At 35.3% G+C, this 27,813-nt stretch overlaps 1 long non-coding RNA gene across 1 annotated transcript in view; it reads right to left on the bottom strand.

The window, feature by feature from the left end:
- LOC107513201 overlaps positions 1-27,813 on the bottom strand; it is a 363,871-nt gene that overhangs the window by 330,369 nt on the left and 5,689 nt on the right. Inside the window, exon 2 of the long non-coding RNA XR_001597491.2 lies at positions 26,258-26,335. This is a non-coding gene — a long non-coding RNA (uncharacterized LOC107513201). The remainder of the gene's footprint in view (positions 1-26,257; positions 26,336-27,813) is intronic.

Raw genomic sequence — 27,813 nt, 5'->3', positions numbered from 1 at the left:
TTTAAAATTCTATAAGGTTATAAGTTTTGAAATTTTCTAGCATAGCATGAACTGCTTTATGATAATTAAGTCTGACCACAAAATAGATGTTTTTACTTCCTCGTAATCACATATCAGACTGACTGTGTCTAGAAGTGATGACTGAATTGATTTTCTGAAATTTCCTGGAGTGGGTTAGACCTATTGATACCCTCTGAGCATGATCAAGAATCTCTAGGTAAGGAAAGTGTTGTCAAATCTGCTTGAAGTTGAACCTTCATTAAAACACTTTACTCTCTATTATTGTGTAGCTAAAACCGAGCACACATACTGTAAACATCTAGACCTTACTTAGAGAAATAGTTATTTCTCAAGTTTTTTAAAAAATAAATTTATATAAATTAGTTTCAAGTATACAGTACATTGGTTAGACATCTATAATGTTCATAAAACGATTCCCCCAATTGCTCTCTCCCTCCCCTGGCCCTCTGCTTAGCCATCATATTACTGCTAATTGCATCCCCTCTTTCATGCTCCCTGTGCCCAACTATCAACAACTACTTTGGACTTCTTTAACCCTTCATCCCATTCTCCCAGCCCCCCAAACCGCCCTCCCCTCTGTCTATCACTAAATTGTCCACTATATTTGTGAGTCTGTTTTTGATTAGTTTGTTCTTTTTGTTCCTTAGATTCTGCATATAAGTGAAATTGTATGGTATTTATCTTTCTCTGTTTGACTTATTTCACTCAGCATAATAACCTCTAGGTCCATCTATGTTGTTGCAAATGGTAGGATTTCATTTTTTTAATGGCTGAGTAATATTCTATTGCATATATGAACCATAATTTCTTTATCCAATCGTTTGTTGATGAGAATTTCGGTTGCTTCCATTATCTTGGCTATTGTAAATTATGCTGCCATGAATATTGGAGTACATAGATCTTTACAAATTATTGTTTTGGTTTTCTTTGGATAAATATCCAGAAGTGAAATTGCCAGGTCAAAAGGTATATCCATTTTAAATTTTTTGAGGAACCTCCATACTGTTTTCCATAGCAGCTGTACCAATTTGCAATCCCACCAACAGCGTATGAGGGTTCCCTTTTCTCCACATCCTCGCCAACACTTGCTGTTTTTTGATTTATTAATGATAGCCATTCTGACAGGTGTGAGATGATATTTCAGTGTGGTTTTAATTTGCATTTCTCTGATGATTAGCGACCTTGGGCATCTTTTCATGTCTGTTAGCCATCTGTATTTCCTCTTTGGAGAAGTGTCTGTTCAGGTCTTCTGCACATTTTTTAATTGGATGTTTGTTCAAACCTATTTCCTTCTACTCTGCTCTCCAATTAAAATAAAATAACTAATGCTCATTGTAAGAAGCACATTTGAGAGACCACATGAATTTGCCCTTTTGATTGGTTGAAAAATGTTCTAGTAATAGCAATTTAAAAATGATTCAACTCAAATCGTAGAAATAACATGAACTAGGAATTTGGAGACTTGGATCTTCCTCTAATTAGCTGTCTATACTTTGGTGACTTGTTCAGACCCTCTGACCTCTACTTCTCTCAGCTCTAAACTGGGATTAATATGTGTTCTCTCTGCAAACCTCTTAAGGTTGCTACCAGTCTTTGTAAAGCAATATTTGCAAACTAAAATCTGCTCAACAATGTAAGATATTACAGACCTTAAATAGCTAAGCTGTATGTCAAAGTTTTGTCCTCAGAGTATGATATTTCTCTGAATGGAACTATATGATTTAGAAGTATAGTGCTACTATCCAACAGCCATTTTTTTCTTCAATGTTTTTTAAATATCAGCCTAAGAATTAATAAAATAAAAAATGATGGAACTTTTGGATTTTTATTTCCAGATTTACCCTGAGAATCATAGTTTTGGGGACTGAGTAAATACAACTTGTGTCTGGCTAGTTGCAGTGTCAATCGCAATGGCAACATTCCAAATTTGTTAATGTTATCATCAACAAACTCTTTCTTATACTGCCGCTAATGTAATTAACTGGTGCCTTAAAAGGAGTTATATAATTACCATTTTCTTTTCCTTCTAAGGTTTCTAGCTAGTCACTTCTGATTTTCTGAGGCAAAATGAAGTCCTCAGGAAAACCTCTTTGGGTCTATGAGAGAGTAACCTCAGTAACTGAACAGATAAGGAAAGTGACAGGACACCCCTCATTTAGTAAAATATCAGGAATTGTGGTAGTGGATATTTTAATAATGTCACTTCCTCAGAACATATAAAACCATAAAACTATAGGCAACAAAGCAATTTATGAAGATTAAATGCAAAGGTGAGATTAATTATTCTAGAAAAACCAATTAAAAAGTATATCCAAATATTTTGTTGCCTACATAGTTCATCTTCCTCAGAAAATGTAAAGGTAAAAATCTCTGTATGTCATATTAAACCAATACTTTAAGTTTCTAATTTAATCCACTTAGAAAATCATAAAAATTCCAAATTACTACCTATATAAACTTTGCAATCACATGATCCATCGCTCAGATATTTATGGCAGATTTTCTCATTTGAGCAGTTCAACAGATTAAAAAGTGTCCTTCGGAGAAGACTCTGGTCTAATATTTATAGTGGCTAGGGAATGCCTTTATCACCTAAACGGAAATCTCTTCTGCTAGGAAGACTTGGTTCCACAGGTAATTGACCCCAAAAGGTGCCCATTATTGTTCCTGTCATGGTTCAGTAGAAAAAGAATTTGACTTGGATTCAGAACCTGGGTCTGTGCTCCAGCATTGACCTACAGGCTGAATGACCTCAGGCAATTACTGAGTCAAGACTTAGCTTTAGCTTTTTGTGAAATGTGAGGAATAATAGCTTAACTTACATGGCTGATGAGTCAAACAAAATAGTATCTGTGTATGTACTTGATAAACTATGAAATGATAAGAAATGCACAGCAAAAATAATTTCTGACAGGGTAATTCAAATTAAGTACTTGCTTTGATTTTACAGAGTGATATAGATGAAAAACTGAAATATGAGCACTGCTGCTCTCTCATTTTGTATAAGAGAGTTGGTGTTAATTACTCCTGATCAAATCCATGTTTGAGAGGTGGTGCATTTAACTTTGAAACCTGCTTCATAAGATACTACAAATATTAAGTGTCCTCATATTGTTTTAACTCTGGAATTATTGCCCTGTGCAAGAAGCAGTAGAGACGGCTTGTTTACATTAGCGTATTCAGATAGTGTCAAGACATTTTATGAAACCCACCTTTCATACCCCATTCCACTAGTTTTCTATATATCCACCCATACACCAGGCAAGACTATTTGCCTGCCATCTTCTCACACCACTTGCCTTTCCATTTCTATATTTTTAGATGCTGTTTACATGTTATCCTCCTTTCTCTACAGCAATGTATTACTCTTATCCCCTTAAAGATCTACATTTTTGGGAAAACCTTCCATGTTTGACTCCCATTCTTTGCTAATGCTGTTTTCAACCTCGCATTTAAAAGAGAGTCATGCAAGATCCCATATTTCTGTAGGTTTTGATGGAGTTTTAGGACACTACATGAAACTAAGACCAAGTCTTTATAATGACAGTGGATCCATTAAGTAATTTCAGTCAGTTCACAGTAGCTTTAAAAAAAAATAAAATAAAAAACTGGTCTATCCAGTTCCCATTTGTGAAACTTCTGTGAATAAGATGAGAAGTGATACTTGATGTATGTATGTATGAGAGAGTGTGTGGGGGGGGGGGCAGGGAGGTGTTTGTGACCTTCTCAAGCTGCTTAATTCCTTAATTAAAGAATTAAGACATAGAGGAAATTCATTAGATAGGAAATCGTAGTCTATACTAAGGCCAATTTTTGTGAGTCTTTACACAACCCACAGCAACTCAATTCTTTCCTGTGAAATGAGTGTGTAATACTAGCTGATCCATAAGGTCCCTCTAAGTATATGTGACCTAGGCAAGGAGAAATGAGTAATAATATATCTATGCCATATCATAGCTGAAAACAACCTTGCCATTTCCTGGCACACCATTTACAAAAAAATTTAAGTTACTATACTTTATATAAATGTTATTGTAGGAAACAGAAAAAAAATTAAAAGAAAATGAAAAATGTACTTCTTTCCTGGCTTTTTTACAGGGAGAGTATATTGTGGAGTGGCATAATAAGTCCAAATGTTGCAGCTTGTTCCTTTGTCTGGTGCTACTTGAGGCCTTACAAAGGAGCGCAGTACCCTCCATGAATGTTTCTAACCCCTAATTACCGACTTCCCTATACCAGTCTGAGTTCAGAGTCTCTTAATCCACTATCTCCACTAGTTAAAAAGACTCTTTTATTCTGCCAGGTGTTTTATTGGCTCACTCTAACTTCTGGAGCTTTGAAATGGAGCAGGAAATTGTACAGGTGGCCTCCTTTTACCAGCCCCTAAATTGAAGATAGGTCTACCTTGCTACTACTGCTGCTGCTACTGCTCTGAGCAGCCTGACCCAGGGTTCTGGATCAACAGGTACAAAGAACAGCATTTTAAATCTTGAATCAAATTATTCCTTTTGATTAATAGACTTTGACATACCTGTGGACAGTTGATGGATGACCTAGAGACTTTTAAAGTTTGGTAGACTTTCTAAGTTATTGAGAAGAACTGATAATGCCATGTCTTATAAAGAATAAATGCTTTGTAAATGTTTATTTAATTACTAAACCAGACTAAGTAATATTTTATAGAAAGTTCTCCATGGTGAGCCAAAACTATAAAGATAAAGTTTAATGGATATAAGCATCAAGCCCTATTCTTACATTGATATCAATAATAAAAGGGCCTTATGTTTATATAGATCTTTGCAGATTACAAATCTTTTACACTTACTTATTACAGTCAATACTTACCCCAAATGCCACATTCCCATATTATCAATCTTAAATAAACTGTGACATAGACAGTATAAACATTTTCCCCAAAGTTACATATCTAGTAAATTGCTGACTGAACTCAAGATCAGGTCTTCTGATTTTAAGCCCTTCATTTCTCCTAAAATATATTAAGTTGCTACATACAACTAAGAGACTATGTGTGTTCAGATCGCAGAAGCCCTGTCTTCATTCAAATACCTTTAGGAAGCAGTAATCTTAATTTACCTTCATGAAAATACATCATGTAGAACAAGACTAACAGTCCAATTGAACTATGTACTACTAGATAGGCCATATCTGGAGCATATATTCTATTCTGAGTACTGTATTTTAAGGTTTGAGATTTATAAAGAGTCATAAAGTAGAGAGTTGCCAGGAATGTGCTCTTGTGATTAAAGTTCTGAAAAGTATGCTTTACAAGGATTAACTAAGAAATTTGGAATATTCAGCATGGAAAAAGGAGTATTGGTGGTGGTGGTAGAAGGTGGGATGATATGAGCAAGGAAAGTATATTCATTGTCTCCAAAGTTCTGGGCAGATTTTACATCAGAGGGATTTGCTATGTAGCTCCAGAGGCCAGAAGAGAACTGCTGAAGAGAAATCATCAAGGTCATTTTTTAATAAATACAAAAAAAAATTTTTAAATATCGAAATTGCTCAAAAATTCATTAAGTTTTCTTATGAGGTGTAACTTGTAAAAAATCAAGCAAAAACGGATAAACCATTTGGTGTGGATGATGTAATCTTGGTTTTGGCAATGGGTAGGAGATTAGAATAAATACTCTTCAAGGCTTTTTTGAAGGCCTCTAAGATTCTATGGTTTAACCGTTCTCTAAAATAATTAAGCTTGACCAGAGGGCAAAACATCTATCCTCATAACCTATGTTTCTAGTGGTACCTATGTTCCACTGTCAGTGCTTACCATGTCACTTACCCCCAAACTTAGCAACTTTAAATATATATCTTGTGAATCAGGGCTATGGAGAGGTCTCTATATTCTCTAGCACTCAGTTGGGAAGACTCCATGGCTTGGGGAAAATGTGCAGGAAATGTGATGACTGGAGGCTGGAATCATCTAGAGCTATGCTGTTTGATACATTAGACACTAATCTACATTTGGTTATTGAGTACTTGAAATATATGTAGTATGAACCAAATTGTGCTCTAAGTAAAACATATGGACACATGCACAATTTCAAAGATTTAGTATAAAAGAAAGAATTTAAACTATCATTAATACTTTCTATATTGATTACATATTTAAATAATAATACTTGGATATATTGGGTGAAATAAAATATATTAATATCAATTTCACTTGTTTCTTTTTAATTTTTTAAATGTGGCTAATAGAGTATTTAAAATTATACATGCAATTATATTATATTCTTATTGGACATCATGATCTCCAGGTGCTCTTTACTCACGTATGTAGTGCTTGATGCTGGCTGCTGACTGGCACCACAGCTTAGGAAACTGACTGGAGCACCTATATGTGATCTCCTCCTGTCACTACGGCTTTCCCTCAGTATGGGGGTATCAAGAAGATGAAATTTTTGCATGGCAATTGAAGTTCCAAAAGCAAACTTTCCAGTGTTCATAGTGAAAGCTGCACTGACATTTTTGACTTAGCCTTGGGAGTTGTGCATCACCTTGCTGCATTCTCTTAGTTACCATCAAATCATAAACTAGTACATATTTAAGAGGAGGGGCATACCTTACTAGGGCATGTGGGATGGGGGCTACTGCTGAAGCCTTCTTGGAAAATATAGTCTTCCCCAATTTGTTACCAGCGTAGACTAATAGAGTTATGAAATCGCCTTCTTCAGAGTTAAAGAGCCATTACCAAAGTTTAAGTAAAGTCCTGGATATAAGATAGATTATAGAGTTCTTCTAAAGAGACCCTCAAATCTTGAAATCAAGCAAACATGTTATGCTTAGGAATTGCATTAATAACTATTAAAGGATAATGTAATTTAAAATACAAACTGTCTTTTAAGTGTTTAAAATGCTATCGACATGCTAAGGAAACAATCACAAATCCAGTCTGGTGGCCACAGAGTTGAATTACCCAACACAGAATACTTGTAGGGGTTGTCGTTGTTATCGTTATTTGTTTATAGTTAACCAATAGAAGCATGTTCCTAATTTCTAAGAGGTACATATTTAAAACTGTCAAAAATCTTTATTTCTTCCAAATGTACTTAAATTTTTCCTCATCTAAATTAAGCTCTTTGAATTTCAATTAACAATTTATACAATGTAGATGTGAAGATCTAATGTGTTGGCTTGAGGATAATGGATGCTTTATTAAAAGCATAATTATTTTATAGAATACAATTTATTTAATAAGATTACCCAAATTTGCTTTTTAGAGGAGACTGTGGGTTGTGAAGCTGTACCCAGAGCAGAAATATTATGAAGATTAAATCAACATTTGACTTTAGTCAAACATAATTGGGCCAGAAGGCTCCTAGTAAATATGGAATTCTAGAAACAAATGATTGTTGATTTTTGTGTATGTTTTCTTCTTAAATATTAATGTTAATAGGGAATTGTTAATGTAAAGTTAGTTTAAATGTCCAGTTTACATTGTTTCTTTTGTACTTCCCCTTTAGAGTTTCAGTTTCTCAGATGATCTGCACTTTGATGTTAATTTATTAATATAAATTATTGTCATTTATAGATGATTCAACAATTTATTAATCATTGAATAACTAACAGTGATTTGATTTTAAGTTGCATTTAACAGTAAAATAAACCTTAAAGTATCAGTATATGAATCCATAGTCCATCGCATTCCCTTGGGGTATAAGTGGAAAGCACCATTTGATATGCCTTGTCAACATATGATTTGATGAGCAGTTCATTGAACTGGGCAGTGCAAGTGGAGAGAATATAAAACAACAAGAACAACATACAAAACCAAAAATATAAACAAATAAACCTGTGTTATTTGCAAAAGTTATCAGAATTCTGCATTGCTTCTTAATTATGGCTGGCATTTTATTCCTTCTCACATAACAACCAGAATATATTGAAAGATTTCCCTCTTCCTCCAGAACAGAGGCCAGATTCACATGTTTGAAAAATGTACCAATATGGGCTGGAATTTATTGCACCTATAGAAAACGTTTAGCTTTGCTCCTAACATTTGCTTTCCAAATAACAAAGGCTCTTGAAATGAATCATGCAACTAAAAATAGGTGTTAGCACCTTTTGAAAGAATTTTCACTTAGAAGTTTTTTTTAGCCTCTGATGCCTTTTACTTCATTCCTTTTTTTCTTAGGTAAACAAGACAAAACAACAGGTAGCATAGAATTTTCTCAATTTACTCTTACAGAGAGATAGGCTACTATCCAGTGAATTGAAGACACAGCTGTATCAAATAACCTAAAATAAAACTAAACAAAGTCTTTCAGGTCTCAACTTACTTAAATTAAGTAATAAATCTGGTCCACGTGATACTATTAAAGTAAAGGTTAATAGAATAGTCTTGGGATCATACATACATAGGCACTATAAGTTTCCCTATCTATAAAATAAATGTGAAAATAAATATCTAGTAGAAGGGTGTGACAGGCCCCGGGGGCACCAGACCCTGGGTGCATGCAGTGAGCTTGTGGGAGGCGACTCCTCACCTTCAGAGATCCAGTTCTTAAAAAGGGAAATGGCAACATCCATAGGTCAGGGGTGGAAGTGTGTGTGTGTGTTGAGGGGCGGGAAATTAAAGAGGAGGGAAAAAAAGAAAAAGAAAATACCTAGTAGAATTTTAGGGAAGATTAAATAGAAAAACATAAATCAATGGTTTAACATAACACATAGTGAGCCCTCACTGTTATTATTAGAATACAGTAGAATATCAACAAACTGGGTATAGAAGGAATTTACCTCAACATAATAAAGGCCATATATGACAAGTTCACAGCTAACATCATACTCAGTGGTGGAAAGCTGTAAGCTTTTCCTCTAAGATCAGGAACAATAAAAGAATGACCACCCTCACCACTTTTATTCAACAAAATACTGGAAATCCTAGCCAGACCAAATTGACAAGAAAAATATATAAAAGTCATCCAAATCAAAAAGGAAGAAGTAAAACTGTCTCTATTTGCAGATGACATGATATTATATTAGAAAATGACAGAGATTCCACCAAAAACCTGTTAGAATAAACAAATTTAGTAAAGTTTCATGATATAAAATCAATATACAAAAATCTATTACATTTCTATATAATCATTGAGCTAATCATCAGGGAATGCGCATCAATACCACAGTGAGATACCATCTAACACTGTTGCAATGGCTACCAGTAAAAAAAAAAAAAAAAAAAAAAAAAAAGATAACAAGCACTGGTGAGGATGTTAAAAAAAAAAAAAAAGGGAACACTTGGATACTCTTAGAAGGAATGGAAGTTTGTGCAGTCACCACGGAAAACTGTATAGAGGTTCCTCAAAAATTTAAAAATAGAACTACCATATGATCCGGCAATCCTACTTCTGGTTATATAACCAAAAGAAATTAAAATGAGCTATTGAGGAGATATCTGCACTGCTATGATCATTGTAGCATTATTCACAAGAGCCAAGATACAGAAATAATCTATGTGTCTTTCAATGGATGAATAGGTAAAGAATGTCTCTCTCTCTCTCTCTCTCTCTCTCTCTCTCTCTCTCTCTCTCACACACACACACACACACACACACACACACACTGGAATAATATTCCACAATGATAAAGAAGGAAATCCTGCCATTTGTAACAAAATGGATGAACTTTGAGGGCATTATGCTAAGTAAGTGAAGTCAAGTCAGTCACACAGAGAAAGACAAATACTATATGATATTTATATGTGAAATCTAAAAAGAAAAAAAGTCAAAATCACATGAACAGAGCTCTAAAAGTACATGAATATGAATAAACAAGACAATTACCACCTCCCCTTTTCATGTTATGCAGTAGAGACCTAAATCCAAGGCTTGCTGGTTACTGAACAATGATTTTTAGATTTAATAAAATATTCCTGGGATAACTATTCTATCTGTTTAATTTGTCAATATCTTGGAATTAAAGACTAGGCAGGTAGTGTCCTGGCTAAGAGTGTGTGTTCTACAGCCCGAATACCTGGACTTGAATCCAGACCTATTTTTTATTAGTTTTGTGATCCTGGGCACATCAGTTTCCATGCCTGTATAACTGAAACAGTACAGGTATCTAACATCATAATGTTGTGAGATGGAATGGATTCATACCTAAAAAAAAAGTAGAACAGTGTTTGGTAAAGATAAGAGTTCAATAAATATTGGTAATTTATTCCTTCTTCTATTTCTTTTATGGTAATTGACTATTTATTAATGAGATAGCATGAATCTTTAAAATAATACACTTTAAAATACTATATTAATTTTATCCTTATAATCTCTTAAAAATGTAGATGGCAAAACAAAGAAGAAAGTCTGGTTTGACTGATTATTTCTTTAGATAGAATCCAAATGATTGAATTCTCTTCTCATGACCTCAACTGAGTCACCTGAAGAACTCTTGTAAAATTTAAACAATGAAGTGTGGCATCTAGATTTACCACTTTAAGTCTTTCCTGTTAGAAATCTCTAGGACCAGTTGGGCTTTTGCTCTATTCTCATCAAAATCTGGTATAAACTCTGTTAATTTTCATTAATTGATTATCTTTATAATAGAAAGGCTTTTTCTTAAAATAAAAAATATTAAAAGGGTTTCTAGCATCATCTGAGCAGTAGAGGAACAAGTGGCTCTAGTGCTGAATGTTTACTATGCATCAGGCTATTATTCTAGACTTTCCAAATGTTCCCTTGCATAATCGTCATAATTAACCTGTAAGGTAAGTATTATTCCTGTTTTACATATGAGAAAGACCCTAGCAAATACAAAATGGTAAGCCAGAATTTTTAATCTTAACTTAAGATCTTTAATTCTTTTCAAAACAACAAAATAGTAAAAGTGGAGTGGTTGAACTTAATAGCTCTTCATCCTGGCCACAACCTGGTCTTGGATTAATCCATTTACTGCTGTGAAAAAAAGGCCCCCAGATGAGTCCCAGTGAGAGGATCATCTACAGGAACAATGTGAGACAAGCCAGGACACTTAAGTCTAAAATGCTGTGCACTTTTAATGTTTCAAGAAATAGCTTATTTTTTGAATGGAAACTTTTCATTCAAGGCCTCCAGGTTCAACACTGACTACTGCAGGATGATTCATATAATAAAGTGCTTTTTACCTCAAGGAAGTCTGCCTGTCCTCTCAGCTCAGCTCTAAATTCTCCTCCTCAGACTAGTCCCTGTTTGGGGTTAAGCCAAATTTAGAAGACTGCCTCTGGCCAATCAATTCTTAAAATCTATGTATAAACTCTTTGGTAGAGGCAATGGAGAGAGTAGAGGATATAGGCCAGACTGGCTGGCTTTGTATCTTGGCCCTTCAACTTCTCAGCAGAGCAGCATTGGGAAAGTTATTGAAATTTTTATGCTTGTCTCCTCAACTTGCAATGATAGTAGTGCTTACCTCATAGATTAGTGTGAGAGGAAAAAGAGTTAATTTGGGTAAAGTGTATGGAAAAGAACAAGTATGCATCAGAACTGATCAATGTTAGCTATTATTTTCATCTAGAAGTCTGAGATGTTAGTCCACTTTCTAAAGTGGTAGTTAACTTTTTAGAATCAATCTAATCCTGAAGGAATGAGATGGGAAAGAGGTAAAATAGGGCAGTAAAAGGATAATCTTGGCTTTGGATGCTGTGGAGATGACCTGGAGATCTGAGCCAAATGGAAGGCTGCAGTGGTAGCCTCAGGAAGTAGGTTCCGACTTCCAGAAGCTATCGCAGGAATGGCAGGGCTGTCCTACAATCTGTGGTATCTGAGGGGCAATACTGGTAACTTCAAAGGTAAACAAAGGCAATATAGGTGAAAAAATGAGACAACTAACTATATTTACCTTAACTGTAGTATCTCCTAGGCAGAACAGGATTAAATTAACAAATTCCTTTGAAGCAGAAACTGTTGTCCTAGCACTCACAGTGAACACTAAATAAAGGTGTGGTGAATGGATTAGTAAATGATGAATAAACAGCCCAAGGTCCAGGCTGAACTAATTTGCTCCATACACCTGGTTTGACTAAATCTAATGATGGCCTTTAGAAAGAGCTTCTGGGATGCAGCCACTCCTGTGTGTTTTTCTTCTCCTTGCTGAATCAAGATCTACCAAGGGAAAAAAAAAAAAAAAGGGAAAGCTTCAAAAATGCTTAACATGGAGCAAAGCACAACTGTGTCTTTAGAGTTCCATAAAGGATGCTCCATACTTTTCTTAGGGTCAGCTAAGGGGATTCCTTTGATGTATGAGTGGATACTCATGCCAGTTTTCTTCAGCAGGTTCTCTTTAATTTTTTTTCTGAAATAATAGTGAATCGGGAAAAAATTAAATCATGAACATCTTTGTTGATGTGGACAGCAACAGATGATCCCCCCTCAAAAGGCTTTCTAGATTGTGTGTTTATTGAGGCATATATTTAGATGATCTGAATTATCTTTTTACACTGGGCTGCACATAATTTGGCTCCCACCAGAAATGAGCAGCCAAGATGGAATGCTTAAGTAACAATTAATCAATTGTGACAAAAGAAATAGGCTGAAATGTAAGCTTTTGAAAATGAAAAATAATTTGGAAAAAATCAACCCTGTGCATGACAAATAAATATGAATTTAAAAATATGACACCACAAAAATGCATACTTAAATTATAAATAAATAAAGTTAGAAAAAATGAAACAGTAATTGCTCCCTTTTTAACAGTAATACCAACTGAGCTTTGTGAACTTAGAGGCCAAATTGAGTGTAAGTTCTTATATAATGAGTAAAAAATAAATTTCCACGATTTTTATTGATCAAAGTAAAAATATAATAATAATTGAGTACAACTTTTTTGTAATACAAATCTACTAAAGAAAAGATTTTTTTTTTCATTATAATGTGTTATCTATCACTCAACTGATTGCAAATATTTTCTGTAAAAATCATTCCTAGCAACTGGGGCCACACGAAAACAATCTGTGGGCTGGATTTTGCCCACTGGCTATAAACTGCTGATCACTGGGTTAGATGCTTGGGAGAATACCAGCAAAGCAGTGTCCTTAAAAGAGCAAGGAATAGTTAACCAGTGATATCCCTTGGTTACTGCTTTCCATGTATTGTTTACTGGGTCCTATACTAGAATGGTGCACTGATCCACAAACCAAATAACAGGGAGTCCTTAACATAAACTTGGAACCTTTCAGAAGAGACTGTAAGTAATGTGAAAGTGATAGTAAATACCTTGATATAAGAAAAGGAACCCAGCACAGAGCTATGTGAGCAGCCAACACACGAGCAGGAAGAAAAGGGCTTTCTGAATGGGTAAGAGTGGAGGGGATTCTCATTTTGTCAGTCGTAAAGAGTATACAACCTGTTCCTTAGTAAGGAAGAATGAGAAATTTAAATCACATCCTAGCCAGAATCGCATATATTTGTATTCGAATTAATTATTAATAAAATGGATATTGTTTTATTCTAGAATCTGTGGCGCCTTCAGTTTTTACCTACAGATTCCTCTACCATCTTTATAAAGTCTTCAGAAACATCCTAAGTATACACATGGTGTCTAGTTGTATGTTGGTGGCTCCTGGAGTCAGGGCTCAGAGCTTCAAAGTGAGGAAAAAAAGATGAGCAGCCATGACCTCACTCCCTTATCTTTCCTTCCAACCAAGGGCTCTATTAACATGACTTAAGTATGTCTACTACATAAGAATGTCTTTGTCTTTATCCGGGTTCTATTTCATCTATAGGGATCCATTAAACAAAATTCTTTGACCTGGGGCAGTAATTTACTTATTTAAAAGCCTTTAATAGTTCCTGTAAACATTTAATCCCTTTTTCATATTTTTAGTGCCCCTAGATAAAAGCATTCTTTTCAAGGAAAGGACACAAGTAAAGAATTAAACTCTACAGTCAAGCTGCTGGGTTTAAATCTCAATGCTACCCTGGTGACCTTAGGCAAGTTACCTTTTTTTTTTTCTATCAGTTAGCTCAGCTGTAAAATGGGGATAACAGTTCCTACCTCACTGGATTTTTGTGAGCATTAAGTGAATTAATCCATGTAAGCTATTTAGCATTCTGCCTTATTGAGTACATATACTCAATAAATATCAGCTATTTGTATAGTTATTATTCAATTTACCTATGATATTTATCATAATTTCACTATCATTTGTGACATCAAATAGACACTTAATTTACAGATTCATTCACAAGTATTTTCTGTGCCAAGCATTACTGTAGCCACTGGACAGCATGGACAACTTGTAGATAAGTATACATAGTTTCCTGGGACTCTCATCCCAGTGGGAGAAGGGGAGAACAGAGAAAAAAAAATTCAAGCAACTGAAATGTATCAAATGTCAGATGGTGATAAATACTACGGGCAAAATTAACTCAGGAATAAAATAAGGGAGTGTTGAGGGAGGAGAGACTGCAATTCAATATAGGCTGGGTGATCAGGGACGTCTTCCTGGATATGGTGGCCTTTTCTCCTAAGGGGTTAAGAGGCATGGGCTAGATTGCCAGACTTAGCAAATATTTTATTTGGCAACCACGCCTGGGCATGAGGGATGAGATCTCTTTTGGAATAAAGGACAAATAAGTTTCAATGATAAATTCTGATGTGAAAGGGTATTACAGGGTGTGAAAGGGAGAAGGTCAAAGAGCTATGGGTCTGTTTGCACTGCTGTAGAGGCCAGGCCCAGGCTACCTTATTCTGAGTAGTACTTGAGGTTTTGAGATTTTTCTAGATTCCTGCCTATGAGTGGATGGGAAGTGGAACATGTTGAGCTCCACAGCTTCCTCTTAACTCTTGACATTTGTTACTTAGAAAGACTGAAAATGATCTAAGATGTCAGATAATATAATCCTTAGGAAACTGAGAAATGTCCAATGAGTTGCTCAATATCATGAAGCCTCTCTGAACCTAGATTGTTGGTTTAGATGCTTGAAAGATGAGTGAGCTGCAAGAAAAAATTACCCATAGTGGCTCAGGGAATAGGCCTCACTTCATACTTCCTAGCCATGTCACTTTTCCTTATCTTTGAACCTCAGTTTTCTCTTCTAAAAAACAAAGGTAATTATACTAGTATCATACTAGTGTCTCCTTTCTCATCAAATTTTGAAATAAGTTCACATATAAAGCATTTAGATCAGTGCCTGTCACATACAAGGCACTGGAATGTTAGCTATTATGTAATATTATAGTAACTATATATTATCCCCAATACAATGCTTAGCGTATTGTTTGTGATCTATAATTATTGTTAGGTGACTAAATAGTGTTTATATGTTATAAAAAATTTAAACTATTTAATATTTAGAATCTTATTGAAGATATTGCAAAAGAGTATAAGTATTAAAAATGTCACTACTTGATTAGTCTAGTCATTAACACCTTAGAGACAGTAGGCTGAGCAATTATAAAGATGAATAAGCCTTTGTCATCAACCTTTCTTGATCTCAACAGCAAATATTTATATGGACAGGAGGCAGTACCTTCCCCTCTAGTCATGGGCTATGCCCACTTTAGCAAGTTCAGGACCTTTGATGAGTTTTGTAGTTGGAAATACAAAAAAAAAAAAATGTAACTAAGAGTGAAGTGGAGGAGTGGCTTGTCCAGATATGTGTTTGCACCATTTTCCCTTGCACATATATCTATGCACAAAGTATACCACAGAGGTGACTCCATCCTTAATCTACTACAACTTGGCTTTCTCTCCCTCATGCCAGTAAATTCACTTTGGCTAAATTTGTGGATATTTTTCCTAATAGTCAAATCCAATAATGACTTCTCACCTGTACCCTTGATTCTCTGAAGTATTTGGGGCATATTGTCCTTTGTGAAACTTACTCTATCTTTGGAATCTGAAACACCCCACATCCCCTACCCCAATTATCTCCTTCTCTGGCTGTTCCCCTCTTCTTCTCATTTCTCCATAGTGGCTCCTCCTTCTTTGCTTCACTGTGATGTGTTTATGGTTTTTGGGGTTCTATATTTAGACCTCTCTTTTTCTTATAATTTCATCTTCACCCATGCCTTACAGTATCATATGTTAATTAGCATAGTTGGCTGAATAATGGCCTCTGAAAATATCAGTCCTAATCCTTGGAACCTGTAGATGTTACCTTATTTGGAAAAAGAATCTTTGTAGATATGATTAAGATAATTGTCTCTATATGGGGAGATTTTACTAGAGTATTCTGGAGTATCCAGGTGGGCCCTAAATGCTATCACTAGTATCTTCATAAGGAGGGAGAGGAGGATTTGATACAGATGGCAGAGGAGAACATAATGTGTGGCAGAGACTAGAATGATGTAATCATAATATAAGAAATGCTTGCAGCCATCAGAAGCTGGGAGATATTCCCCCTCGAGAGTCTCTGGAGGGATCAGGGCCTGCTGGCACCATGGCTTTCACTGATTGGTTCTGATTTTTAATTTCTGGCTTCTAGAACTGTCAGAGAATAAACTTCTGTTGTTTTAAACCCCAAGTTATACTGCAGTCACAGGAAACTAATGTAACTAGATTCTGAAATCTGTCTTAAATTACTCTATCTTTTTTGAGTGCCAGATCCATAAAACCAAATACCTGCTTGACATCTCCATCAGATTTCTCATTTAACACTAGAGCTAGCTATTATTGAGCACTTGAAAACAGCACTTGCCAGGCACTGTTCTAAAACCTTTTGGAAATATTATCTCATTTAATCCTTATTTTAATGCTCACTATAACCCTATCGGGTACTTTATTATCCTCACTTTAGAGTGAAGATTTAAGTAGCTTGCCCAAGGCTGTAAAGATGTTAAGTGGTAGAGCTGGAATTTCAAGCTGGAATTTCTGACTTCAGAACCAATCACTAATGGCAGTGCTCTGCTATCTCAATTGTCTGATCTCTCAGCCTACCCAGAGCTAGTGCCATGCCTGACCAGCAGTGTCCAGGATCTCTGAGAACAGATTGCTTTAATTGAATTCAAATCACCTTTACAGAGCCCCTACTACCTGCTAGGTGCTCAGTGTCATTTCTCTGCAGCCATAACCAAGAGTAATTTGTTATTCTTGTTTCAATATCAAATCCTGAGGCTAGAAGCTAGAACACTTCTCAAATCTCATGCAGTTTCAGAGTTAGAGCCTATATCAGGTTCTAACGAAGATCTGGGCCAGATATGAATTACTGTTGCCTTCTAAAAGCCTCATGTTTATTAACCAATTCTGTTCATAGAGTGCTGTGGCTGCTTTGTTGCCATGGTCACTTTCACTGTGTTGCTACTGGGCCCTAGGGCAAAGTGGAAAAGCTGGAATTGATAGCAGCCCTTTTAACATTTATGAAGTTACAGCTTCCATGCTGTGTTTGGTAATCTGGAGCTCCTGGGCCCCTGGCTGCCCAATATTCCCCTCCTGGTTCTTCCCTTATAATTATCATTTAAAATGTGGACAGTAAGAATAATAACTATAATATCTTAGTCATCTACTAGGAGCCAAGTAGTATACCCATGCTGTCCATTTAATCCTTTCTACAATTATATAAGGAATGTATTAATTATTGACATTTTGTAGACGAGTAAACTGAGGCTTAGAGAGACAAACTAATTTGTTCAAGCTCACACAGGTTGTTAGTGGCGGGGCAGAATTAGGATTTAAAAAATCAGACAATTAAAATTATTGAACTCAATTTTTTAAAAAAAAAGTATTAACATAAACTTACGTTGCTTTTTCTGGTCACCTAGGCAGAGCTAAAGGAAGAATCAAGTTCTTCATGGTTCAGGAAGAAGCCAACTCAAATTTCTTCTCCATTCTCCAAAAAGTCAGATGTCATGATTTCTGCTTTGGAGACTGCCTCATGCTTGAGCACAATGGACTTTAGTAATAAAACCGATATTTTTATTACATATATATAAATCTTTATAAGTTACCAAGTACTTCTGCATAAAAGAACTCTCTTCCTAAATGCAGAAAAAAAGAAACTTTCCTTATCCTCAGATTTCTGTGTTGCACTAACCTCTCAGTGAAGAGGTAAATTTTCTGTGAAGCTAAAGAAGTTTAAATCTTCAGGGACTCTCATTTGCTCAGGCATAAGCTTTTGTAAGATTTGAAAATGTAAATATTTTAACCACAAACAGTTGATTGCTATCTCTTCCCATATTAAATTCCTCTCAATGACTCTTTATGTTAGGTGGTATCACACTGGCTGTGGACATTTTGGGTATTCGACTAATGGGAAATTGAATTGGGGGCTCCTTTCTGTTTAGTGAAATGTATTTATGTGGTTTGCATTCACTTCCAGATATAGCTAAATTATTGCTGCCTGTTCTCATGCAGGAATACTTTCAGAAATACTCCCACTGCCCACTCACTTGGGGTCACTATTAGAAGTCATAATGCAATAGGAGCCTGTGGATGGCAGAGGAGAAAAAAGGTCTAAAATGTTCAGAGAAAAAAGCTCATTTGTAGAAAGTTCTTCAAACCATCCTAAATATGAAATTGTAAGCAAAGGTTTTGGTTCTTATTGATGACATGCCGTATTAACTCAGAAGCCCCCTCTTAGGAAATACATGAGGGAGCAATCAGAGTATGCAAAAATGACAAAAAAGAAAAAAGGGGAAGGGAGGAAAAAAACACTATAAGGTATATCAGGAAGGTAACTGAAAATATTATTTCTATGGATTTTGTGGTGGTATTTGTCAACATATTAAATGTATACTTTGTGGTGCTTTCTTATCTTATTCTAATTAAATATTCACTTACATCTATTACTTTGCATTCTTTCTATTAAAGAGGGCCCCTATAATTATAAGCTTCAGATATCACAAACCCTGTACCTGCCTCAGCCACTATAGCATTTAGAAATGGCTAGAGGAAGGAGAGAGATGGAAGAATCCAGGCCTGTGGGGTACTAGGGGAATAATTTTGGAACTGAACCAGAACGTGGGCTCTCTGGTATGAGTGATTAGGTCCCATATGCTTCCTGGCCACCACACCTGACTCACATGACCATATTTTTTTTCTTAGCAAGGCCAGTCTAATGACCAGGCAGCTATTGTCACTGTGGAGCAGTGAAGCCTCCCCTATTCTGCTAGCACATCTCTTCACCTCCTATGGAAACTTAGGTGTCAGAATTAGAGACACAATCCCATGAGTTTACAAAGCTTTCCAGTCTTCCAGAATAAAATTATTAAAAGCAAACATACTTACAACCAATTTTATTATAAATCAGTATTAGGTATCCTTTTGTCCTGAGGTTTAGGAGATGCTGATTAGGATGAGGATGATGACCTAACAATTTCGAACATTGCCTCTGTATCAGGCCATATGTCCTATGATATTATGCACTGTCTCAGTCCATTTTTGAACAGAGGAGAAATTAAGTTCAGAGGGGTCACATAACTCTTGGCTCAAAAAGATTTCACAGAGACTGGGGCACAAAAAGAGTTAAATAACAAATTAGGAGGCTTGAGCTTTAAAAATTTCAGGCATTTCACAATCATGCCTTGGGCCAGCCCAGCTCTTTACTGTTTTCTTCAACTGTAGTAAAGTGCTGATTACTACTTCTCCTAATCACAGAGCAAAGTAGAATACACTCTACACTATGTAGGGTATAAAAAAATAACCCATGGGCAATGAAAATATGTTCAGCATAAGAAGCACAATTGGGATTAAAAGCCAAATGACACCTGGATTTCAACAAAAATCAATTACCTAGGAGGAAAGTATTTTCAAGACAACTAGAACCAGACAGTTAAACATTAGCTTTGAATGGTTTGAAGTGTTCAGGTTTTGCAATGGTGTGGTTTGGAAGCTCTCCACGGGACTAAATAAATAAATAAATAAGAAAAAACTATTTTCTTTTAAGAGGAGAGGTCTCTGAAATATTTTCTTTGCTGAAATAATGTGATCCTTAATGACGTCTTACATGACTCAAACTTTAAACAGACCCATTATTTTAGTTGACCTCATTCTTACTAGGTTTTCACAAGCCTGTAGTGAAGTATTAACAGCTTCCTGATAATTAGTTCTACTTACCCAGAGAACTGTTAGCCTGTTAGTCTTATCTATGCTAAGAGGAAGCTTATTGTACCAGACTTCCTCAGTGAATAAAAATAAATAAAATAAAATTCTGCATAAAGGTCCAACAGTGAGGTTTGAGAATGAAAAACCAAATTGAAAATTATGATGCTACCCTGTCTGCAGTCCCGTGCTTGCTAGAAATCTATGGTTCATCTGGCACAGGAATGCTTTACAAGTAGACTCAGCAGCACAACCAGTCAAATCAGGAGTGTCTCTCTGGGTGGTTTTATCAAAAGTATAGACATTTAACATATGCAGTTAGTTACTTGGGTGTTCTGGTTTGAGAAGCAATGGGTAAGGCATCTCAAACGGCAACCAAAGTAGCTCCCACTGGAAGTTAATTTTCTACAATTAGAGACTCATTACTTTGACTGTGAAAATCTAACAGTTTATTATTAAAATACGACTGCAGTCTTTGGTGTCACCTACCCCAAAGCAAGACAGCTATTTGATAGGAAGAGAAGAGAGAGGCATGTTTTCACAACTGATACAAATCACCCCAGGAAGAAGAAAGGTGATAAATAGTAAACTTGTTTTCTTCAAATGGCAGAGGGAGTATAGAATTAATGCTGCAATTTGTAAATGCGTTGTTTAAATATATGGGTCTTAACATGTTCATACATTGTGGGTCTATATACATATATGTGTGTATGTAAAATGAAAAGGCTTACTATTAGATTCCTGCCTTTTGTTAGCATAGTATAAAGTTCCTCAGGTAAGGGCATGATTTATAATTAAAGGATTTCTGCATTTGCTAATTGGCTAGGGGACGTACACTTTCTGAGGCAAGTTTCTGAGTTTCAGTGATGATTTATTATAAATCTATTTCTACTTATCCCAAATAGCAGTTTAAATTTAAGCTTCTCAAGTAGATATGGATAGAGAGGTTCATTAAAATGAAACTTCTCTAAGGGAGGACATATTAGACAAAATAAAAAATATACACAACATTTGACCCAAGGCGCTACACATGTTGATTACTTATTGTGGTAATAATGCAAGGTTTTGTACAGTTAGTCTATGGTGGTGACTTTATACATTAAACTGAACAAAGATCAGATTGTATTGTGAAGTTCAGTAAAGCTAGAATTGATACCTCAGAAGACCAAGGGATATTCCCTCTTAGAAAGAATAAAGACTTAGTAGACATTGAGTTTAATATTTCCTCCCCCGCATACAACTTTTTCATAAATACTCTAAGCTTGTTTATAAACTCCACTAGAGAATATAAATGACTCAGAAAAGTAAGGCCATCCAAAAGGTAAAAGAACGTTTGGTGACCATCAGGTTATGTTCCAATTCTTTTTATATGTGTCCTTCAAAAAAAAATGGCTGGTTATCTATCATTTTCCTCTATTAATGGTATGATCTTCTTATATTTTTATTCTGCATAGGTAATTATAAATAAATTTTTAAAGAATAGGCAGGGTATAAATATAGGAATGTAATACTTGAAATAGAATATATCACAGAACTCTGTTATCTTTCCCTTAATGTCCAAGGTAATCTTTTCCATGTTGATGAACACCCTCTTCTTTTTGCCTCTACTCTCGTCACCTTAGTATAGACCAGTGGTTCCTTGTCTGCTCTGCTGAGTAATAAATCTGCTTCACAGTACAATCCAGTACTTGCATATCTGTATGTATGTGCATTAAAACTGAAAGCAAATGTTATAAAACAGTACTTTCTATTGTACATCATTCTATTTCACTGATACTGCTGGTCAAGACCACCAGAGTGATTATGTGATTCTAGTGGGTTGTGACCCACAGTTTGAAAAACAGGAATCTAAGCCAGTATATCATTTTTCCAAATCGCTGCAGCAGCTTATTAACTGATTTCCCCTTTTCGATTTTTTCCTCCTTGATTCCCTATTCTATACAGCAGTATGAAGTACCTCAAAGATAAATCAGACCATGTCGCTCTCCTGCTCAAAGCTGTCAGTGGCTTCTTGTAATTATAAAATCCTTATAATGCCTACATAATCTAGCCCTTGATTTTCTTTCCAGTCTAACCTTATGCCCTCTCTTTCTTCCTCAATATGCTCTGACCCCACAGAACTTATTTCAGTTCCTCTAGTACACCAGATTCTTGCCTGCCTGGGTACAAGCTGTTCCTTCTGCCAGGAACTCTTTCCCCAACTTCTTATGGCTAGTTGTTGCTTATCTTTTAGTTCTTAGCTAAATTATTTTCTCTACAGAGAGGCCTTTCTTGACCACTCTAGATGAAGTAAGGTCATCTCTACATATTACTTATTGTTTGAACATTTATCACATCTGGGGAAAAAAAAAAAAACACGACAGCTAGAAAATTCTGATCAAATAATAGGCAGGATGGGGTGGTGGGAAGAAGGTCGGTCCAGAACAAGAAATTACTTTGGGGGCTTTGGTGGTCATATTTGTCTTAGGATCAAGGACTTAGACTTTGGAAATATAACTTAATGTGTGGCATCTTTCCTGTAATTACTGCCTTTTAATTTTTGTTTTGTATTAAATCACATTAATTTTGAAAATGCTATATGTCTCTATTTTACTACAAAGAATGAAGAAAAGGTGTAGTTACACATAGGCCAACAATTTAAAGACAGACTACTGGGTTTCAGAAGTAGTGGCAGAGATAATCAAAGTGGTGGATCCTACAGAAAGGTGGTACTCAGGTGAAAGAGTCAGAATCTACTGGCAGGGCTGGCTCCTGCCACCTGAGTGTTCTCTGTAAGATCTCTTCTTGACTCAGAACTTATATAAAAGATTTTATGTGGTATTTTAATAAGGAAGATGTTTCAATACTTGAAACATCCCTTTTCTAACTTTGGAGATGCTTCCAAAGTTACAGAGATCATGGATAACTTGCCAGCTTTGTATACAGACAGTCCAGCTGAAAGGGCATTGCAAGCTTCTTTGCCCTAGGGACCAGACGTCCCTATTTCTATTTCAGCAGTTCCAGATCTACAGATGTTTGCATATGGTGCTGGCCTTCATCAGCAGTCAGCTAGAGGATAGAGATGCAGGATATACCTGTTTTTGAGTTCAGGTGGGACTTAAAATCAGTTAAATTTGCCTGAGGTTCAAGGTGCATGCCCTGAGAGAGGATTCCCCAAAGCCTGAAATTGGGAGCATGGTATGAACTTTCAGGGGTCTGATGCCTACATTCCTGGCCCCTCCCTCTGCCATTGCTGTCTTCCACTCCTAAGAATTAGCTCCTAAATAAGTTACCTTACAAAGTGCCAGGCATGCTCATTTAATATTGTCCAGTCTGCTCTCCCAACCTGGCTCTCTTTCACATTCTTGTATTTACTTCTTTTCAGCTCAGCACTAGGGCACCATTTCCCCAAAGCTATGACATGGATTTACATGTACTGTGGATGTTATGATCATCTGTCTGGTTCCCTATTTCCTCAACAAAGATTTGTGTTAACTATTTTACCTTTTATTTTCCCCACCAAGGTTCAATCTTGGAGAGCTTACTATGGCTATGCTGAATGAAGTGTGGCTGCTTTTAAAGGAACTAATTGTTGTAATGTCAATTTTGACTCAATTTCAAAAACTAGGAAAAAAATCTATCCCCAGGGTTCCTGCATCCAACCCTCAACCTCATGATTTAATTACTTTATTTTAGAATAATACAGTCAGCTGTTTCCATGTCAGCCATTGACGTTTCCCAAGCAATGAATAATAAGGAAGATATGGCATTAACAAAGGTGGCCTAGCCATATGGCTAAAGGAACTTGAACAATTGAACTCTAGTGCCTCTGAACCTTTGGAACAAACCCAGTTTCCTCATTGGGCCAAGGTGCTTTGTGTTACAATTTACTTAAAAAAAAAAAAAAAAGGGAGGGGGAAGAAAAGAACTGGCTATTTTGGGGGTGGTTTTAAGCTATTACCTAAATTCTGACTGAAAATGGTTAGTTTCTTTTCTTTCTTTTCTTTTTTCCTTTCCCTTTCTCTCTCTCTCCACCTCCTTTGTTTTGTAATACCTTATTCTGGAATAACGTAACAGATAAGAAATATAAGAAACTACCAGGAGTTCAACGGCATTTACAAAATTGTAAGGATGACCCACAGACAATGAGAATGATGACAATAAAGCAAACTTCAACTGGCAAGAAACAGTAGGTCATTGCCTGCAGGGGATGGCCACATCAGAAATTTGACTGTTTCATGTGTTTGGATAATGTAATCTAACACAGACGCTGAATCAACTTATGCTATAATGATATTACATTTGACATATTCTACTTAATTGTAATCAAAGTTCAGTTTCCTATGCAATTAAATATAGTAAAATATATTGTAGGCATTTATTAGCTAAATTGATTAAAGAAAACAAAGTGGCAACAGCCCCGAAGGAAAGCAAACTGGACTGAGGACAAAGATGAAGGTAGCTGTATGGATAGATAAGAAGTCATAGCAAGAGACTTAAAACTGGGGGGCCCTGTTTTTGAGAAGTCTACAACGCTCTTCAGGTAGACACCACATTTGTCCACATACTTTGGGAGAATAACAAATCAATTTTACAAAACCAATATTTATGGTCAGTGCTTTCAACTAGGTGAGCAAAAGCCTTTAATTTTAAGTGGAAAAGATGGTGATAGCTCTGTGGATTTGTGAATGTTAAATTAAATCCCCTGTAATTCATTTATGCTGTAACTTAACAATGACCAGTAGATGATATAAAATGTCACTGTCAGAGAAGAAGAAACTGAAGGAGAAAACAGAATCCTACATAGTAGACAGATGACCACCACACTTCTTCAATTTTTGAAGAACTACACAGATTTAAAATATACTGTCTTTTTGTCCTTATAAGCACGTTAGTAATTTCAGACCATATACTTTGATTTTTGATTTGGGATATAGAGTCACAATACTTAAATGTTCTAAAAATATAATAAAAACAAAAGTTTTCATCAAAATGCTTATTACTATACAATTTGAGTAACATCCTCATAAAAGTAAATGGTATTTTTTTGTTTCATACACATGTATGAACACACATTTGAAATCTATAATTGGTTAGATCATATGTCACTCGGTTAAAAAAACATAACAGTGGTGGAAGCTTCTGAAGTATTGCCAGAAGTGTTGAAAAATAAATAAGAGAAAACATAGATCCAAAATAATATCCTATTAATCATATGTAACTGGGGCTTCAGAAAAATAAGTCATCAAATGATCATAAAGTTGAAAACTGCTTCATAATAGCACTGAGGATATTTATTAAAACTTTAAAGTTGTTTATATTTCAACTGCAAATGTTATCCTCCTTAACACAGAATTTTTACTACAGAGATACAGAACATATTTAGGGTATTTAATCTATATTTTATGCCAGGTGATTTTTAGATAACCACAGTGGTCAGACCTAAAGGATTTACAAAAAGTAGCTTAAAAGCACTAGATTAGTTTAATAGCCATTTGTCTGCATTAAAAAATAGTAAGTTAGAAATGATGTGTGGAAGAAAAAATATCTAGCGAAAAAAATAGGAGAGCTATAAGCACATGTGTACATACATACTGTTACCTCCTACTGAGGCTACATCCAATGCTCTCCTACCCCTCTGCATCTCACAGATTAGGATTTTTGCATTACATTAGGACTTGAGTATATTTCATTAGGAGCTGAAGGCTTAGGCTACCCACAGCTTGTAAAGCCTCTGGTTAATTTGATCAATAGTCATTTAAAATCGACAGCGTAAGTTCTAGAGTAAATATTTTGATCAAATTGGTCTTTAATTAAATTTAGAAGACAACTGAAATTTCCATTTTGCACTATTAAAAACAAGAACTTTCACCAGACATCTGGCTGTTTAATATCATGTAGATAAAACATCTAAATAGTTTGTTTTTCAATTTTTTAATCCAGATGTTTGCTATCTTTAGATGCAAAATGGATTAAGAATTAGTCATAACTCACTTTCTTTGATTTATGAAGAAAGTGTGACTCAGAATAATGACATATCTAGTATGCAAAGGGTAATTATTTTCATATCAGAAATAATTTTAAAATCATCTCTTCACATGGTCTAGAGTTATAACATATAAAATAGAATACATTGCATCTATTATATAATCTGTTATATAAATATTTAAAGTAAAATATAATGACTATTCTTAATGTTATCTTTTTAGGATTATTGACTTTATTTTTTAAACAATGAATTAAAAATATAGATTCACTACTCTGAGCATGAAATAGACTCACCTTGTAGGTGTGTCCAGTGCTCATGAATGTATAAGCTGCTTATGTCACATCTGAGTATGCAGACTTCTTCAACAAGCCCTGTAACATATAGAAGCACATCAGTTATATTCCAAGACATGTCAGGAGTAGAAGAAAAGAATATGCTAGACGAGTCGCAAGTGCTTATAAGAAGCATTAATTTTTTTAACACACAGAAAGCCATATATTCCTGGTCAGTGGGAGGATGCTGAACTACAGTTCACACAGAACTCACATTAAGTAGACGGAGTGGGATATGGTTGCCAAATTAATAGCAGTGAAAAATAAATATATTCAGAATTTTAATAGAAATCAATGAACAGTTTGGAACAAAGAGTCACAAGCACCATTTCTTTTTTCTCTTTTAATAGTCTAACCTGGCTTTCTGCTAAGAAAAAAAAATAAGAATGTGAATACTTTTATGCTAAATAATTATTCACTTCACTGAGTAATTACAAATTTCAAAAACTGGAGGACCATTCTTCTCTTGCCTTTTGGAGATATCTTACTTATCTAAACTGTGGCTACTTAATCATGTGCTAGTTTGAACTTCCTTTTAATCCCCAGTACTTCTGCTGGAGTTGTGGTTTATTAGAAATCAATTTTGTCCAGTCAGAAACTTCTGTGGTTCAAATATCAATAACAATGATAGCTCTTTTTTCTCCCCATATATTCTCAAGTTTTGCTTAATTAATTAGCATTCCGAAGGCTTTCTTTTTCCTAGAAAGTTAAATTCCAATCTCTTTTACCTCATGTTGTGAGAATAAATTCAGGTGTCTTAGTGTTCCCTGCCACAGACAGTATGAAGCTAGTTTCCCAACTCAGATTTTACTTAAGGAGCCCAGAATTTTTAAGGTGATCAGATTTCTCTTCCTAGTCATTTGCAGAGTTTAAAAAAACCTGTCTTTTAAAAACATTCATCATTCTAGTAGCTTTAAGAAAACATTTGTGTTTAAGTATTATTTGCTGTGTTCAGTTTCTCAGACTTTCTAAGGCAATGTGTTTGTGAGGTTTCTTTGTTTTTTATTTTTTATTTTTTGGTTATTTAGGATATTCCATAGTCATTTCTCCCAAACATCAAGAAAACATTAATTGTACTATTTAGTTTCTTATTTCTTTCTTTGGAAGATAATTTTTAGGAAAGGGAAGGAAGCTAATAGAAAACGCCTTTCAAAACAAAGAAATGGTAGAAATCTTAAAAAAATGTTCTCTCAAATGAGGAGGTATATACACATTATTAAATCAATATATGTTATATGCATGAGTAAATATACTGTCTGCAGCTGCTACAAATTCATATAGTAGTTAAATAATTTCTAAATTTGACATCAAATGGTGCTAAAATGGGTATATACCATTTTTAAATAGTGTGGAAATGTTGAAAGCTCATATAAAAGATATCAGCTCTCAGTAGCCAACAAATTTATCAACATAGGTACAAAGTAAGAACTGGCCGAACAAATAGAATGAGCTGAATATAACCATAGAAAGTGGTCTCCCCCACCCCAAAAGCTACACAAATATCTTTGGCCAAATTC

Source organism: Rousettus aegyptiacus, unplaced genomic scaffold (genome assembly GCF_014176215.1).
Source record: "Rousettus aegyptiacus isolate mRouAeg1 unplaced genomic scaffold, mRouAeg1.p scaffold_m13_p_1, whole genome shotgun sequence".
Classification (NCBI taxonomy): domain Eukaryota; kingdom Metazoa; phylum Chordata; class Mammalia; order Chiroptera; family Pteropodidae; genus Rousettus; species Rousettus aegyptiacus.
The sequence above is the reverse complement of the archived record's forward strand: the minus strand, read 5'-3'. Positions and strand labels throughout refer to the sequence as shown.